This window comes from Macaca mulatta, chromosome 13, assembly GCF_049350105.2.
Source record: "Macaca mulatta isolate MMU2019108-1 chromosome 13, T2T-MMU8v2.0, whole genome shotgun sequence".
NCBI classification, from domain to species: Eukaryota; Metazoa; Chordata; class Mammalia; order Primates; family Cercopithecidae; genus Macaca; species Macaca mulatta.
The window spans coordinates 33,636,085-33,652,824 of NC_133418.1; positions in this window are offsets into that span (position 1 = coordinate 33,636,085).

Here is a 16,740-nt window from a genome sequence, read left to right on the forward strand (position 1 = left end):
AGAAGCCTTTCGCTAAGACAGTTCTTGTGGAATTGGCAAAGTGATATTTGGAAGCCCATAGAGGGCTATGGTGAAAAAGGAAATATCCTCAGATGAAATCTGGAAAGAAGCTTTCTGAGAAACTGCTTAGTGTTCTGTTAATTCATCTCAAAGAGTTACATCTGTTTTCGTGGATCTCTTTGCTAGCCTTATTTCTGTGGAATCTGAGAACAGATATTTCGGATCCCTTTGAAGACTATAGGGCCAAAGGAAATATCCTCCGATAACAAACAGAAAGAAGCTTTATGAGGAACTTCTTTGTCTTCTGAGAAATCATCTCACAGAGTTACAGCTTTCTCCTCAAGAAGCCTTTCGCTAAGACAGTTGTTGTGGAATTGGCAAAGTGATATTTGGAAGCCCTTAGAGGGCTATGGTGAAAAAGGAAATATCCTCAGATGAAATCTGGAAAAAAGCTTTCTGAGAAACTGCTTAGTGTTCTGTTAATTCATCTCACAGAGTTACATCGGTATTTCGTGGATCTCTTTGCTAGCCTTATTTCTGTGGAATCTGAGAACAGATATTTCGGATCCCTTGGAAGACTATGGGGCAAAGGAAATATCCTCCGATAACAAAGAGAAAGAAGCTTTCTGAGAAACTTCTTTGTGTTCTGTGAAATCATCTCTCAGAGTTACAGCTTTCCCCTCAAGAAGCCTTTCGCTAAGACAGTTCTTGTGGAAATGGCAAAGTGATATTTGGAAGCCCATTGAGGGCTATGGTGAAAAAGGAAATAGCCTCAGATGAAATCTGGAAAAAAGCTTTCTGAGAAACTGCTTAGTGTTCTGTTAATTCATCTCACAGAGTTACATCTGTATTTCGTGGATATCTTTGCTAGCCTTATTTCTGTGGAATCTGAGAACAGATATTTCGGATCCCTTGGAAGACTATAGGGTCTAAGGAAATATCCTCCGATAACAAAGAGAAAGAAGCTTTCTGGAAACTTCTTTGTGTTCTGTGAAATCATCTCACAGAGTTACAGCTTTCCCCTCAAGATGCCTTTCGCTAAGACAGTTCTTGTGGAATTGGCAAAGTGATATTTGGAAGACCTTAGAGGTCTATGGTGAAAAAGGAAATATCCTCAGATGAAATCTGGAAAGAAGCTTTCTGAGAAACTGCTTAGTGTTCTGTTAATTCACATCACAGAGTTACATCTGTATTTCGTGGATCTCTTTGCTAGCCTTATTTCTGTGGAATCTGAGAACAGATATTTCGGATCCCTTTGAAAACTATAGGGCCAAAGGAAATATCCTCCGATAACATAGAGAAAGAAGCTTTCTGAGAAACTTCTTTGTGTTCTGTGAAATCATCTCACAGAGTTACAGGTTTCGCCTCAAGAAGCCTTTCGCTAAGACAGTTCTTGTGGAATTGGCAAAGTGATATTTGGAAGCACATAGAGGGCTATGGTGAAAAAGGAAATATCCTCAGATGAAATCTGGAAAGAAGCTTTCTGAGAAACTGCTCTGTGATATGTGACTTCCACTCACAGAGTTACATCTGTATTTCGTGGATCTCTTTGCTGGCCTTATTTCGGTGGAATCTTAGAACAGATATATCGGATCCCTTTGAAGACTATAGGGCCAAAGGAAATAACTTCCGATAACAAAGAGAAAGAAGCTGTCTGAGAAACTTCTTTGTGTTCTGTGAAATCAACTCACAGAGTTACAGCTTTCCCCTCAAGAAGCCTTTCGCTAAGACAGTTCTTGTGGAATTGGCAAAGTGATATTTGGAAGCCCATAGAGGGCTATGGTGAAAAAGGAAATATCCTCAGATGAAATCTGGAAAGAAGCTTTCTGAGAAACTGCTTAGTGTTCTGTTAATTCATCTCAAAGAGTTACATCTGTTTTCGTGGATCTCTTTGCTAGCCTTATTTCTGTGGAATCTGAGAACAGATATTTCGGATCCCTTTTAAGACTATAGGGCCAAAGGAAATATCCTCCGATAACAAACAGAAAGAAGCTTTATGAGGAACTTCTTTGTCTTCTGAGAAATCATCTCACAGAGTTACAGCTTTCTCCTCAAGAAGCCTTTCGCTAAGACAGTTGTTGTGGAATTGGCAAAGTGATATTTGGAAGCCCTTAGAGGGCTATGGTGAAAAAGGAAATATCCTCAGATGAAATCTGGAAAAAAGCTTTCTGAGAAACTGCTTAGTGTTCTGTTAATTCATCTCACAGAGTTACATCGGTATTTCGTGGATCTCTTTGCTAGCCTTATTTCCGTGGAATCTGAGAACAGATATTTCGGATCCCTTGGAAGACTATGGGGCAAAGGAAATATCCTCCGATAACAAAGAGAAAGAAGCTTTCTGAGAAACTTCTTTGTGTTCTGTGAAATCATCTCTCAGAGTTACAGCTTTCCCCTCAAGAAGCCTTTCGCTAAGACAGTTCTTGTGGAAATGGCAAAGTGATATTTGGAAGCCCATTGAGGGCTATGGTGAAAAAGGAAATATCCTCAGATGAAATCTGGAAGGAAGCTTTCGGAGAAACTGCTTAGTGTTCTGTTAATTCATCTCAGAGAGTTACATCTGTATTTCGTGGATCTCTTTGCTAGCCTTATTTCTGTGGAATCTGAGAACAGATATTTCGGATCCCATGGAAGACTATAGGGCCAAAGGTAATATCCTCCGATAACAAAGAGAAAGAAGCTTTCTGGGCAACTTCTTTGTGTTCTGTGAAGTCATCTCACAGAATTACAGCTTTCCCCTCAAGAAGCCTTTCGCTAAGACAGTTCTTGTGGAAATGGCAAAGTGAAATTTGGAAGCCCATAGAGGGCTACGGTGAAAAAGGAAATATCCTCAGATGAAATCTGGAAAGAAGCTTTCTGAGAAACTGCTTACTGTTCTGTTAATTCATCTCACAGAGTTACATCTGTATTTCGTGGATCTCTTTTCTAGCCTTATTTCTGTGGAATCTGAGAACAGATATTTCGGATCCCTTGGAAGACTATAGGGCCAAAGGAAATACACTCCGATAACAAAGAGAAAGAAGCTTTCTGAGAAACTTCTTTGTGTTCTGTGAAATCATCTCACAGAATTACAGCTTTCCCCTCAAGAAGCCTTTCGCTAAGACAGTTCTTGTGGAATTGGCAAAGTGATATTTGGAACCCCTAGAGGGCTATGGTGAAAATGGAAATATCCTCAGATGAAATTTGGAAAGAAGCTTTCTGAGAAACTGCTTAGTGTTCTGTTAATTCATCTCAAAGAGTTACATCTGTTTTCGTGGGTCTCTTTGCTAGCCTTATTTCTGTGGAATCTGAGAACAGATATTTCGGATCCCTTTGAAGACTATAGGGCCAAAGGAAATATCCTCCGATAACAAACAGAAAGAAGCTTTATGAGGAACTTCTTTGTCTTCTGTGAAATCATCTCACAGAGTTACAGCTTTCTCCTCAAGAAGCCTTTCGCTAAGACAGTTGTTGTGGAATTGGCAAAGTGATATTTGGAAGCCCTTAGAGGGCTATGGTGAAAAAGGAAATATCCTCAGATGAAATCTGGAAAAAAGCTTTCTGAGAAACTGCTTAGTGTTCTGTTAATTCATCTCAAAGAGTTACATCTGTATTTTGTGGATCTCTTTGCTAGCCTTATTTCTGTGGAATCTGAGAACAGATATTTCGGATCCCTTGGAAGACTATAGGGCCAAGGGAAATATCCTCCGATAAGAAACAGAAAGAAGCTTTCTGAGAAACTTCTTTGTGTTCTGTGAAATCAGCTCACAGAGTTACAGCTTTCCCCTCAAGAAGCCTTTCGCTAAGACAGTTCTTGTGGAATTGGCAAAGTGATATTTGGACGCCCATAGAGGGCTATGGTGAAAAAGGAAATATCCTCAGGTGAAATCTGGAAAGAAGATTTCTGAGAAACTGCTTAGTGTTCTGTTAATTCATCTCACAGAGTTACATCGGTATTTCGTGGATCTCTTTGCTAGCCTTATTTCTGTGGAATCTGAGAACAGATATTTCGGATCCCTTGGAAGTCTATGGGGCCAAAGGAAATATCCTCCGATAACAAAGAGAAAGAAGCTTTCTGAGAAACTTCTTTGTGTTCTGTGAAATCATCTCTCAGAGTTACAGCTTTCCACTCAAGAAGCCTTTCGCTAAGACAGTTCTTGTGGAAATGGCAAAGTGATATTTCGAAGCCCATTGAGGGCTACGGTGAAAAAGGAAATATCCTCAGATGAAATCTGGAAAGAAGCTTTCGGAGAAACTGCTTAGTGTTCTGTTAATTCTCCTCACAGAGTTACATCTGTATTTCGTGGATCTCTTTGCTAGCCTTATTTCTGTGGAATCTGAGAACAGATATTTCGGATCCCATGGAAGACTATAGGGCCAAAGGTAATATCCTCCGATAACAAAGAGAAAGAAGCTTTCTGGGAAACTTCTTTGTGTTCTGTGAAGTCATCTCACAGAATTACAGCTTTCCCCTCTAGAAGCCTTTCGCTAAGACAGTTCTTGTGGAAATGGCAAAGTGAAATTTGGAAGCCCATAGAGGGCTACGGTGAAAAAGGAAACATCCTCAGATTAAATCTGGAAAGAAGCTTTCTGAGAAACTGCTTACTGTTCTGTTAATTCATCTCACAGAGTTACATCTGTATTTCGTGGATCTCTTTTCTAGCCTTATTTCTGTGGAATCTGAAAACAGATATTTCGGATCCCTTGGAAGACTATAGGGCCAAAGGAAATATCCTCCGATAACAAAGAGAAAGAAGCTTTCTGAGAAAATTCTTTGTGTTCTGTGAAATCATCTCACAGAGTTACAGCTTTCCCCTCAAGAAGCCTTTCGCTAAGACAGTTCTTGTGGAATTGGCAAAGTGATATTTGGAACCCCTAGAGGGCTATGGTGAAAATGGAAATATCCTCAGATGAAATTTGGAAAGAAGCTTTCTGAGAAACTGCTTAGTGTTCTGTTAATTCATCTCACAGAGTTACATCTGTTTTCGTGGATCTCTTTGCTAGCCTTATTTCTGTGGAATCTGAGAACAGATATTTCGGATCCCTTTGAAGATTATAGGGCCAAAGGAAATATCCTCCGATAACAAACAGAAAGAAGCTTTATGAGGAACTTCTTTGTCTTCTGTGAAATCATCTCACAGAGTTACAGCTTTCTCCTCAAGAAGCCTTTCGCTAAGACAGTTGTTGTTTAATTGGCAAAGTGATATTTGGAAGCCCTTAGAGGGCTATGGTGAAAAAGGAAATATCCTCAGATGAAATCTGGAAAAAAGCTTTCTGAGAAACTGCTTAGTGTTCTGTTAATTCATCTCAAAGAGTTACATCTGTATTTTGTGGATCTCTTTGCTAGCCTTATTTCTGTGGAATCTGAGAACAGATATTTCGGATCCCTTGGAAGACTATAGGGCCAAAGGAAATATCCTCCGATAAGAAACAGAAAGAAGCTTTCTGAGAAACTTCTTTGTGTTCTGTGAAATCAGCTCACAGAGTTACAGCTTTCCCCTCAAGAAGCCTTTCGCTAAGACAGTTCTTGTGGAATTGGCAAAGTGATATTTGGAGTCCCATAGAGGGCTATGGTGAAAAAGGAAATATCCTCAGGTGAAATCTGGAAAGAAGATTTCTGCGAAACTGCTTAGTGTTCTGTTAATTCATCTCACAGAGTTACATCGGTATTTCGTGGATCTCTTTGCTAGCCTTATTTCTGTGGAATCTGAGAACAGATATTTCGGATCCCTTGGAAGTCTATGGGGCCAAAGGAAATATCCTCCGATAACAAAGAGAAAGAAGCTTTCTGAGAAACTTCTTTGTGTTCTGTGAAATCATCTCTCAGAGTTACAGCTTTCCACTCAAGAAGCCTTTCGCTAAGACAGTTCCTGTGGAAATGGCAAAGTGATATTTCGAAGCCCATTGAGGGCTACGGTGAAAAAGGAAATATCCTCAGATGAAATCTGGAAAGAAGCTTTCGGAGAAACTGCTTAGTGTTCTGTTAATTCACCTCACAGAGTTACATCTGTATTTCGTGGATCTCTTTGCTAGCCTTATTTCTGTGGAATCTGAGAACAGATATTTCGGATACCATGGAAGACTATAGGGCCAAAGGTAATATCCTCCGATAACAAAGAGAAAGAAGCTTTCTGGGAAACTTCTTTGTGTTCTGTGAAGTCATCTCACAGAATTACAGCTTTCGCCTCTAGAAGCCTTTCGCTAAGACAGTTCTTGTGGAAATGGCAAAGTGAAATTTGGAAGCCCATAGAGGGCTACGGTGAAAAAGGAAACATCCTCAGATGAAATCTGGAAAGAAGCTTTCAGAGAAACTGCTTAGTGTTCTGTTAATTCATCTCACAGAGTTACATCTGTATTTCTTGGATATCTTTGCTAGCCGTATTTCTGTGTAATCTGAGAACAGATATTTCGGATCCCTTGGAAGACTATAGGGCCAAAGGAAATATCCTCCGATAACAAAGAGAAAGAAGCTTTCTGAGAAACTTCTTTGTGTTCTGTGAAATCATCTCACAGAGTTACAGCTTTCCCCTCAAGAAGCCTTTCGCTAAGACAGTTCTTGTGGAATTGGCAAAGTGATATTTGGAAGCCCATAGAGGGCTGTGGTGAAAAAAGAAATATCCTCAGATGAAATCTGGAAAGAAGTTTTCTGAGAAACTGCTTAGTGTTCTGTTAATTCATCTCACAGAGTTACATCTTTATTTCGTGGATGTCTTTGCTAGCCTTATTTCTGTGGAATCTGAGAACAGATATTTCAGATGAGTTCGAAGTCTATAGGGCCAAAGGAAATATCCTCCTATAACAAAGAGAAAGAAGCTTTCTGAGAAACTTCTTTGTTTTCTGTGAAATCATCTCACAGAGTTACAGCGTTCCCCTCAAGAAGCCTTTCGCTAAGACAGTTCTTGTGGAATTGGCAAAGTGATATTTGGAAGCCCATAGAGGGCTATGTTGAAAAAGGAAATATGCTCAGATGAAATCTGGAAAGAAGCTTTCCGAGAAACTGCTTAGTGTTCTGTTAATTCATCTCACAGAGTTACATCGGTATTTCGTGGATCTCTATGCTAGCTTTATTTCTGTGGAATCTGAGAACAGATATTTCGGATCCCTTGGAAGTCTATGGGGCCAAAGGAAATATCCTTCGATAAGAAAGAGAAAGAAGCTTTCTGAGAAACTTTTTTGTGTTCTGTGAAATCATCTCTCAGAGTTACAGCTTTCCCCTCAAGAAGCCTTTCGCTAAGACAGTTCTTGTGGAAATGGCAAAGTGATATTTGGAAGCCCGTTGAGGGCTATGGTGAAAAAGGAAATATCCTCAGATGAAATCTGGAAAGAAGCTTTCGGAGAAACTGCTTAGTGTTCTGTTAATTCATCTCACAGAGTTACATCTGTATTTCGTGGATCTCTTTGCTAGCCTTATTTCTGTGGAATCTGAGAACAGATATTTCGGATCCCATGGAAGACTATAGGGCCAAAGGTAATATCTTCCGATAACAAAGAGAAAGAAGCTTTCTGGGAAACTTCTTTGTGTTCTGTGAAGTCATCTCACAGAATTACAGCTTTCCCCTCAAGAAGCCTTTCGCTAAGACAGTTCTTGTGGAAATGGCAAAGTGAAATTTGGAAGCCCATAGAGGGCTATGGTGAAAAAGGAAATATCCTCAGATGAAAATTGGAAAGAAGCTTTCTGAGAAACTGCTCTGTTATATGTGACTTCCACTCACAGAGTTACATCTGTATTTCGTGGATCTCTTTGCTAGCCTTATTTCTGTGGAATCTGAGAACACATATTTCAGATGAGTTCGAAGACTATAGGGCCAAAGGAAATATCCTCCTATAACAAAGAGAAAGAAGCTTTCTGAGAAACTTCTTTGTTTTCTGTGAAATCATCTCACAGAGTTACAGCGTGCCCCTCAAGAAGCCTTTCGCTAAGACAGTTCTTGTGGAATTGGCAAAGTGATATTTGGAAGCCCATAGAGGGCTATGGTGAAAAAGGAAATATCCTCAGATGAAATCTGGAAAGAAGCTTCCCGAGAAACTGCTTAGTGTTCTGTTAATTCATCTCACAGAGTTACATCGGTATGTTGTGGATCTCTTTGCTAGCCTTATTTCTGTGGAATCTGAGAACAGATATTTCGGATCCCTTTGAAGACTATAGAGCCAAAGGAAATATCCTCTGATAACAAAGAGAAAGAAGCTTCCTGAGAAACTTGTGTTCTGTGAAATCATCTCACAGAGTTACAGCTTTCTCCTCAAGAAGCCTTTCGCTAAGACAGTTCTTGTGGAATTGGCAAACTGATATTTGGAAGCCCATAGAGGGCTATGGTGAAAAAGGAAATATCCTCAGATGAAATCTGGAAGGAAGCTTTCTGAGAAACTGCTTAGTGTTCTGTTAATTCATCTCAAAGAGTTACATCTGTTTTCGTGGATCTCTTTGCTAGCCTTATTTCTGTGGAATCTGAGAACAGATATTTCGGATCACTTGGAAGACTATAGGGCCAAAGGAAATATCCTCCGATAACAAACAGAAAGAAGCTTTATGAGGAACTTCTTTGTCTTCTGTGAAATCATCTCACAGAGTTACAGCTTTCTCCTCAAGAAGCCTTTCGCTAAGACAGTTGTTGTGGAATTGGCAAAGTGATATTTGGAAGCCCTTAGAGGGCTATGGTGAAAAAGGAAATATCCTCAGATGAAATCTGGAAAAAAGCTTTCTGAGAAACTGCTTAGTGTTCTGTTAATTCATCTCACAGAGTTACATCTGTATTTTGTGGATCTCTTTGCTAGCCTTATTTCTGTGGAATCTGAGAACAGATATTTCGGATCCCTTGGAAGACTATAGGGCCAAAGGAAATATCCTCCGATAAGAAACAGAAAGAAGCTTTCTGAGAAACTTCTTTGTGTTCTGTGAAATCAGCTCACAGAGTTACAGCTTTCGCCTCAAGAAGCCTTTCGCTAAGACAGTTCTTGTGGAATTGGCAAAGTGATATTTGGAGTCCCATAGAGGGCTATGGTGAAAAAGGAAATATCCTCAGATGAAATCTGGAAAGAAGATTTCTGAGAAACTGCTTAGTGTTCTGTTAATTCATCTCACAGAGTTACATCGGTATTTCGTGGATCTCTTTGCTAGCCTTATTTCTGTCGAATCTGAGAACAGATATTTCGGATCCCTTGGAAGACTATAGGGCCAAAGGAAATATCCTCCGATAACAAAGAGAAAGAAGCTTTCTGAGAAACTTCTTTGTGTTCTGTGAAATCATCTCACAGAGTTACAGCTTTCCCCTCAAGAAGCCTTTCGCTAAGACAGTTCTTCTGGAATTGGCAAAGTGATATTTGGAAGCCTCTAGAGGGCTATGGTGAAAAAGGAAATATCCTCAGATGAAATCTGGAAAGAATCTTTCTGAGAAACTGCTTACTGTGCTGTTAATTCATCTCACAGAGTTACATCTGTATTTCGTGGATCTCTTTGCTACCCGTATTTCTGTGTAATCTGAGAACAGATATTTCGGATCCCTTGGAAGACTATAGGGCCAAAGGAAATATCCTCCGATAACAAATAGAAAGAAGCTTCCTGAGAAACTTCTTTGTGTTCTGTGAAATCATCTCACAGAGTTACAGCTTTCCCCTCAAGAAGCCTTTCGCTAAGACAGTTCTTGTGGAATTGGCAAAGTGATATTTGGAAGCCCATAGAGGGCTATGGTGAAAAAGGAAATATCCTCAGATGAAATCTGGAAGGAAGCTTTCGGAGAAACTGCTTAGTGTTCTGTTAATTCATCTCTCAGAGTTGCATATGTATTTCGTGGATCTCTTTGCCAGCCTTATTTCTCTGGAATCTGAGAACAGATATTTCGGATCACTTGGAAGACTATAGGGCCAAAGGAAATGTCCTCCGTTAACAAAGAGAAAGAAGCTTTCTGAGAAACTTCTTTGTGTTCTGTGAAATCATCTCACAGAATTACAGCTTTCCCCTCAAGAAGCCTTTCGATAAGACAGTTCTTGTGGAATTGGCAAAGTGATATTTGGAACCCCTAGAGGGCTATGGTGAAAATGGAAATATCCTCAGATGAAATTTGGAAAGAAGCTTTCTGAGAAACTGCTTAGTGTTCTGTTAATTCATCTCAAACAGTTACATCTGTTTTCGTGGATCTCTTTGCTAGCCTTATTTCTGTGGAATCTGAGAACAGATATTTCGGATCCCTTGGAAGACTATAGGGCCAAAGGAAATATCCTCCGATAACAAACAGAAAGAAGCTTTATGAGGAACTTCTTTGTCTTCTGTGAAATCATCTCACAGAGTTACAGCTTTCTCCTCAAGAAGCCTTTCGCTAAGACAGTTCTTGTGGAATTGGCAAAGTGATATTTGGAAGCCCTTAGAGGGCTATGGTGAAAAAGGAAATATCCTCAGATGAAATCTGGAAAAAAGCTTTCTGAGAAACTGCTTAGTGTTCTGTTAATTCATCTCACAGAGTTACATCTGTATTTCGTGGATCTCTTTGCTAGCCTTATTTCTGTGGAATCTGAGAACAGATATTTCGGATCCCATGGAAGACTATAGGGCCAAAGGTAATATCCTCCGATAACAAAGAGAAAGAAGCTTTATGGGAAACTTCTTTGTGTTCTCTGAAGTCATCTCACAGAATTACAGCTTTCCCCTCAAGAAGCCTTTCGCTAAGACAGTTCTTGTGGAAATGGCAAAGTGAAATTTGGAAGCCCATAGAGGGCTACGGTGAAAAAGGAAACATCCTCAGATGAAATCTGGAAAGAAGCTTTCTGAGAAACTGCTTACTGTTCTGTTAATTCATCTCACAGAGTTACATCTGTATTTCGTGGATCTCTTTGCTAGCCTTATTTCTGTGGAATCTGAGAACAGATATTTCGGATCCCTTGGAAGACTATAGGGCCAAAGGAAATATCCTCCGATAACAAAGAGAAAGAAGCTTTCTGAGAAACTTCTTTGTGTTCTGTGAAATCATCTCACAGAGTTACAGCTTTCCCCTCAAGAAGCCTTTCGCTAAGACAGTTCTTCTGGAATTGGCAAAGTGATATTTGGAAGCCCATAGAGGGCTATGGAGAAAAAGGAAATATCCTCAGATGAAATCTGGAAAGAAGCTTTCGGAGAAACTGCTTAGTGTTCTGTTAATTCATCTCACAGAGGTACATCTGTATTTCTTGGATATCTTTTCTAGCCGTATTTCTGTGTAATCTGAGAACAGATATTTCGGATCCCTTGGAAGACTATAGGGCCAAAGGAAATATCCTCCGATAACAAAGAGAAAGAAGCTTTCTGAGAAACTTCTTTGTGTTCTGTGAAATCATCTCACAGAGTTACAGCTTTCCCCTCAAGAAGCCTTTCGCTAAGACAGTTCTTGTGGAATTGGCAAAGTGATATTTGGAAGCCCATAGAGGGCTGTGGTGAAAAAAGAAATATCCTCAGATGAAATCTGGAAAGAAGTTTTCTGAGAAACTGCTTAGTGTTCTGTTAATTCATCTCACAGAGTTACATCTTTATTTCGTGGATGTCTTTGCTAGCCTTATTTCTGTGGAATCTGAGAACAGATATTTCAGATGAGTTCGAAGTCTATAGGGCCAAAGGAAATATCCTCCTATAACAAAGAGAAAGAAGCTTTCTGAGAAACTTCTTTGTTTTCTGTGAAATCATCTCACAGAGTTACAGCGTTCCCCTCAAGAAGCCTTTCGCTAAGACAGTTCTTGTGGAATTGGCAAAGTGATATTTGGAAGCCCATAGAGGGCTATGTTGAAAAAGGAAATATGCTCAGATGAAATCTGGAAAGAAGCTTTCCGAGAAACTGCTTAGTGTTCTGTTAATTCATCTCACAGAGTTACATCGGTATTTCGTGGATCTCTATGCTAGCTTTATTTCTGTGGAATCTGAGAACAGATATTTCGGATCCCTTGGAAGTCTATGGGGCCAAAGGAAATATCCTTCGATAAGAAAGAGAAAGAAGCTTTCTGAGAAACTTCTTTGTGTTCTGTGAAATCATCTCTCAGAGTTACAGCTTTCCCCTCAAGAAGCCTTTCGCTAAGACAGTTCTTGTGGAAATGGCAAAGTGATATTTGGAAGCCCGTTGAGGGCTATGGTGAAAAAGGAAATATCCTCAGATGAAATCTGGAAAGAAGCTTTCGGAGAAACTGCTTAGTGTTCTGTTAATTCATCTCACAGATTTACATCTGTATTTCGTGGATCTCTTTGCTAGCCTTATTTCTGTGGAATCTGAGAACAGATATTTCGGATCCCATGGAAGACTATAGGGCCAAAGGTAATATCTTCCGATAACAAAGAGAAAGAAGCTTTCTGGGAAACTTCTTTGTGTTCTGTGAAGTCATCTCACAGAATTACAGCTTTCCCCTCAAGAAGCCTTTCGCTAAGACAGTTCTTGTGGAAATGGCAAAGTGAAATTTGGAAGCCCATAGAGGGCTATGGTGAAAAAGGAAATATCCTCAGATGAAAATTGGAAAGAAGCTTTCTGAGAAACTGCTCTGTTATATGTGACTTCCACTCACAGAGTTACATCTGTATTTCGTGGATCTCTTTGCTAGCCTTATTTCTGTGGAATCTGAGAACACATATTTCAGATGAGTTCGAAGACTATAGGGCCAAAGGAAATATCCTCCTATAACAAAGAGAAAGAAGCTTTCTGAGAAACTTCTTTGTTTTCTGTGAAATCATCTCACAGAGTTACAGCGTGCCCCTCAAGAAGCCTTTCGCTAAGACAGTTCTTGTGGAATTGGCAAAGTGATATTTGGAAGCCCATAGAGGGCTATGGTGAAAAAGGAAATATCCTCAGATGAAATCTGGAAAGAAGCTTCCCGAGAAACTGCTTAGTGTTCTGTTAATTCATCTCACAGAGTTACATCGGTATGTTGTGGATCTCTTTGCTAGCCTTATTTCTGTGGAATCTGAGAACAGATATTTCGGATCCCTTTGAAGACTATAGAGCCAAAGGAAATATCCTCTGATAACAAAGAGAAAGAAGCTTCCTGAGAAACTTGTGTTCTGTGAAATCATCTCACAGAGTTACAGCTTTCTCCTCAAGAAGCCTTTCGCTAAGACAGTTCTTGTGGAATTGGCAAACTGATATTTGGAAGCCCATAGAGGGCTATGGTGAAAAAGGAAATATCCTCAGATGAAATCTGGAAGGAAGCTTTCTGAGAAACTGCTTAGTGTTCTGTTAATTCATCTCAAAGAGTTACATCTGTTTTCGTGGATCTCTTTGCTAGCCTTATTTCTGTGGAATCTGAGAACAGATATTTCGGATCACTTGGAAGACTATAGGGCCAAAGGAAATATCCTCCGATAACAAACAGAAAGAAGCTTTATGAGGAACTTCTTTGTCTTCTGTGAAATCATCTCACAGAGTTACAGCTTTCTCCTCAAGAAGCCTTTCGCTAAGACAGTTGTTGTGGAATTGGCAAAGTGATATTTGGAAGCCCTTAGAGGGCTATGGTGAAAAAGGAAATATCCTCAGATGAAATCTGGAAAAAAGCTTTCTGAGAAACTGCTTAGTGTTCTGTTAATTCATCTCACAGAGTTACATCTGTATTTTGTGGATCTCTTTGCTAGCCTTATTTCTGTGGAATCTGAGAACAGATATTTCGGATCCCTTGGAAGACTATAGGGCCAAAGGAAATATCCTCCGATAAGAAACAGAAAGAAGCTTTCTGAGAAACTTCTTTGTGTTCTGTGAAATCAGCTCACAGAGTTACAGCTTTCGCCTCAAGAAGCCTTTCGCTAAGACAGTTCTTGTGGAATTGGCAAAGTGATATTTGGAGTCCCATAGAGGGCTATGGTGAAAAAGGAAATATCCTCAGATGAAATCTGGAAAGAAGATTTCTGAGAAACTGCTTAGTGTTCTGTTAATTCATCTCACAGAGTTACATCGGTATTTCGTGGATCTCTTTGCTAGCCTTATTTCTGTCGAATCTGAGAACAGATATTTCGGATCCCTTGGAAGACTATAGGGCCAAAGGAAATATCCTCCGATAACAAAGAGAAAGAAGCTTTCTGAGAAACTTCTTTGTGTTCTGTGAAATCATCTCACAGAGTTACAGCTTTCCCCTCAAGAAGCCTTTCGCTAAGACAGTTCTTCTGGAATTGGCAAAGTGACATTTGGAAGCCTCTAGAGGGCTATGGTGAAAAAGGAAATATCCTCAGATGAAATCTGGAAAGAATCTTTCTGAGAAACTGCTTACTGTTCTGTTAATTCATCTCACAGAGTTACATCTGTATTTCGTGGATCTCTTTGCTACCCGTATTTCTGTGTAATCTGAGAACAGATATTTCGGATCCCTTGGAAGACTATAGGGCCAAAGGAAATATCCTCCGATAACAAACAGAAAGAAGCTTTATGAGGAACTTCTTTGTCTTCTGTGAAATCATCTCACAGAGTTACAGCTTTCTCCTCAAGAAGCCTTTCGCTAAGACAGTTCTTGTGGAATTGGCAAAGTGATATTTGGAAGCCCTTAGAGGGCTATGGTGAAAAAGGAAATATCCTCAGATGAAATCTGGAAAAAAGCTTTCTGAGAAACTGCTTAGTGTTCTGTTAATTCATCTCACAGAGTTACATCTGTATTTCGTGGATCTCTTTGCTAGCCTTATTTCTGTGGAATCTGAGAACAGATATTTCGGATCCCATGGAAGACTATAGGGCCAAAGGTAATATCCTCCGATAACAAAGAGAAAGAAGCTTTATGGGAAACTTCTTTGTGTTCTCTGAAGTCATCTCACAGAATTACAGCTTTCCCCTCAAGAAGCCTTTCGCTAAGACAGTTCTTGTGGAAATGGCAAAGTGAAATTTGGAAGCCCATAGAGGGCTACGGTGAAAAAGGAAACATCCTCAGATGAAATCTGGAAAGAAGCTTTCTGAGAAACTGCTTACTGTTCTGTTAATTCATCTCACAGAGGTACATCTGTATTTCTTGGATATCTTTTCTAGCCGTATTTCTGTGTAATCTGAGAACAGATATTTCGGATCCCTTGGAAGACTATAGGGCCAAAGGAAATATCCTCCGATAACAAAGAGAAAGAAGCTTTCTGAGAAACTTCTTTGTGTTCTGTGAAATCATCTCACAGAGTTACAGCTTTCCCCTCAAGAAGCCTTTCGCTAAGACAGTTCTTGTGGAATTGGCAAAGTGATATTTGGAAGCCCATAGAGGGCTGTGGTGAAAAAAGAAATATCCTCAGATGAAATCTGGAAAGAAGCTTTCTGAGAAACTGCTTAGTGTTCTGTTAATTCATCTCACAGAGCTACATCTTTATTTCGTGGATGTCTTTGCTAGCCTTATTTCTGTGGAATCTGAGAACAGATATTTCAGATGAGTTCGAAGACTATAGGGCCAAAGGAAATATCCTCCTATAACAAAGAAAAAGAAGCTTTCTGAGAAACTTCTTTGTTTTCTGTGAAATCATCTCACAGAGTTACAGCGTTCCCCTCAAGAAGCCTTTCGCTAAGACAGTTCTTGTGGAATTGGCAAAGTGATATTTGGAAGCCCATAGAGGGCTATGTTGAAAAAGGAAATATGCTCAGGTGAAATCTGGAAAGAAGCTTTCCGAGAAACTGCTTAGTGTTCTGTTAATTCATCTCACAGAGTTACATCGGTATTTCGTGGATCTCTATGCTAGCCTTATTTCTGTGGAATCTGAGAGGAGATATTTCGGATCCCTTTGAAGACTATAGGGCCAAAGGAAATATCCTCCGATAACAAAGACAAAGAAGCCTTCTGAGAAACTTCTTTGTGTTCTGTGAAATCATCTCTCAGAGTTACAGCTTTCCCCTCAAGAAGCCTTTCGCTAAGACAGTTCTTGTGGAAATGGCAAAGTGATATTTGGAAGCCCATTGAGGGCTATGGTGAAAAAGGAAATATCCTCAGATGAAATCTGGAAAGAAGCTTTCGGAGAAACTGCTTAGTGTTCTCTTAATTCATCTCACAGAGTTACATCTGTATGTCGTGGATCTCTTTGCTAGCCTTATTTCTGTGGAATCTGAGAACAGATATTTCGGATCCCATGGAAGACTATAGGGCCAAAGGTAATATCCTCCGATAACAAAGAGAAAGAAGCTTTCTGGGAAACTTCTTTGTGTTCTCTGAAGTAATCTCACAGAATTACAGCTTTCCCCTCAAGAAGCCTTTTGCTAAGACAGTTCTTGTGGAAATGGCAAAGTGATATTTGGAAGCCCTTAGAGGGCTATGGTGAAAAAGGAAATATCCTCAGATGAAATCTGGAAAAAAGGTTTCTGAGAAACTGCTTAGTGTTCTGTTAATTCATCTCAAAGAGTTACATCTGTATTTTGTGGATCTCTTTGCTAGCCTTATTTCTGTGGAATCTGAGAACAGATATTTCGGATCCCTTTGAAGACTATAGGGCCAAAGGAAATATCCTCCGATAACAAACAGAAAGAAGCTTTATGAGGAACTTCTTTGTCTTCTGTGAAATCATCTCACAGAGTTACAGCTTTCTCCTCAAGAAGCCTTTCGCTAAGACAGTTGTTGTGGAATTGGCAAAGTGATATTTGGAAGCCCCTAGAGGGCTATGGTGAAAAAGGAAATATCCTCAGATGAAATCTGGAGAAAAGCTTTCTGAGAAACTGCTTAGTGTTCTGTTAATTCATCTCACAGAGTTACATCTGTATTTTGTGGATCTCTTTGCTAGCCTTATTTCTGTGGAATCTGAGAACAGATATTTCGGATCCCTTGGAAGACTATAGGGCCAAAGGAAATATCCTCCGATAACAAAGAGAAAGAAGCTTTCTGAGAAACTTC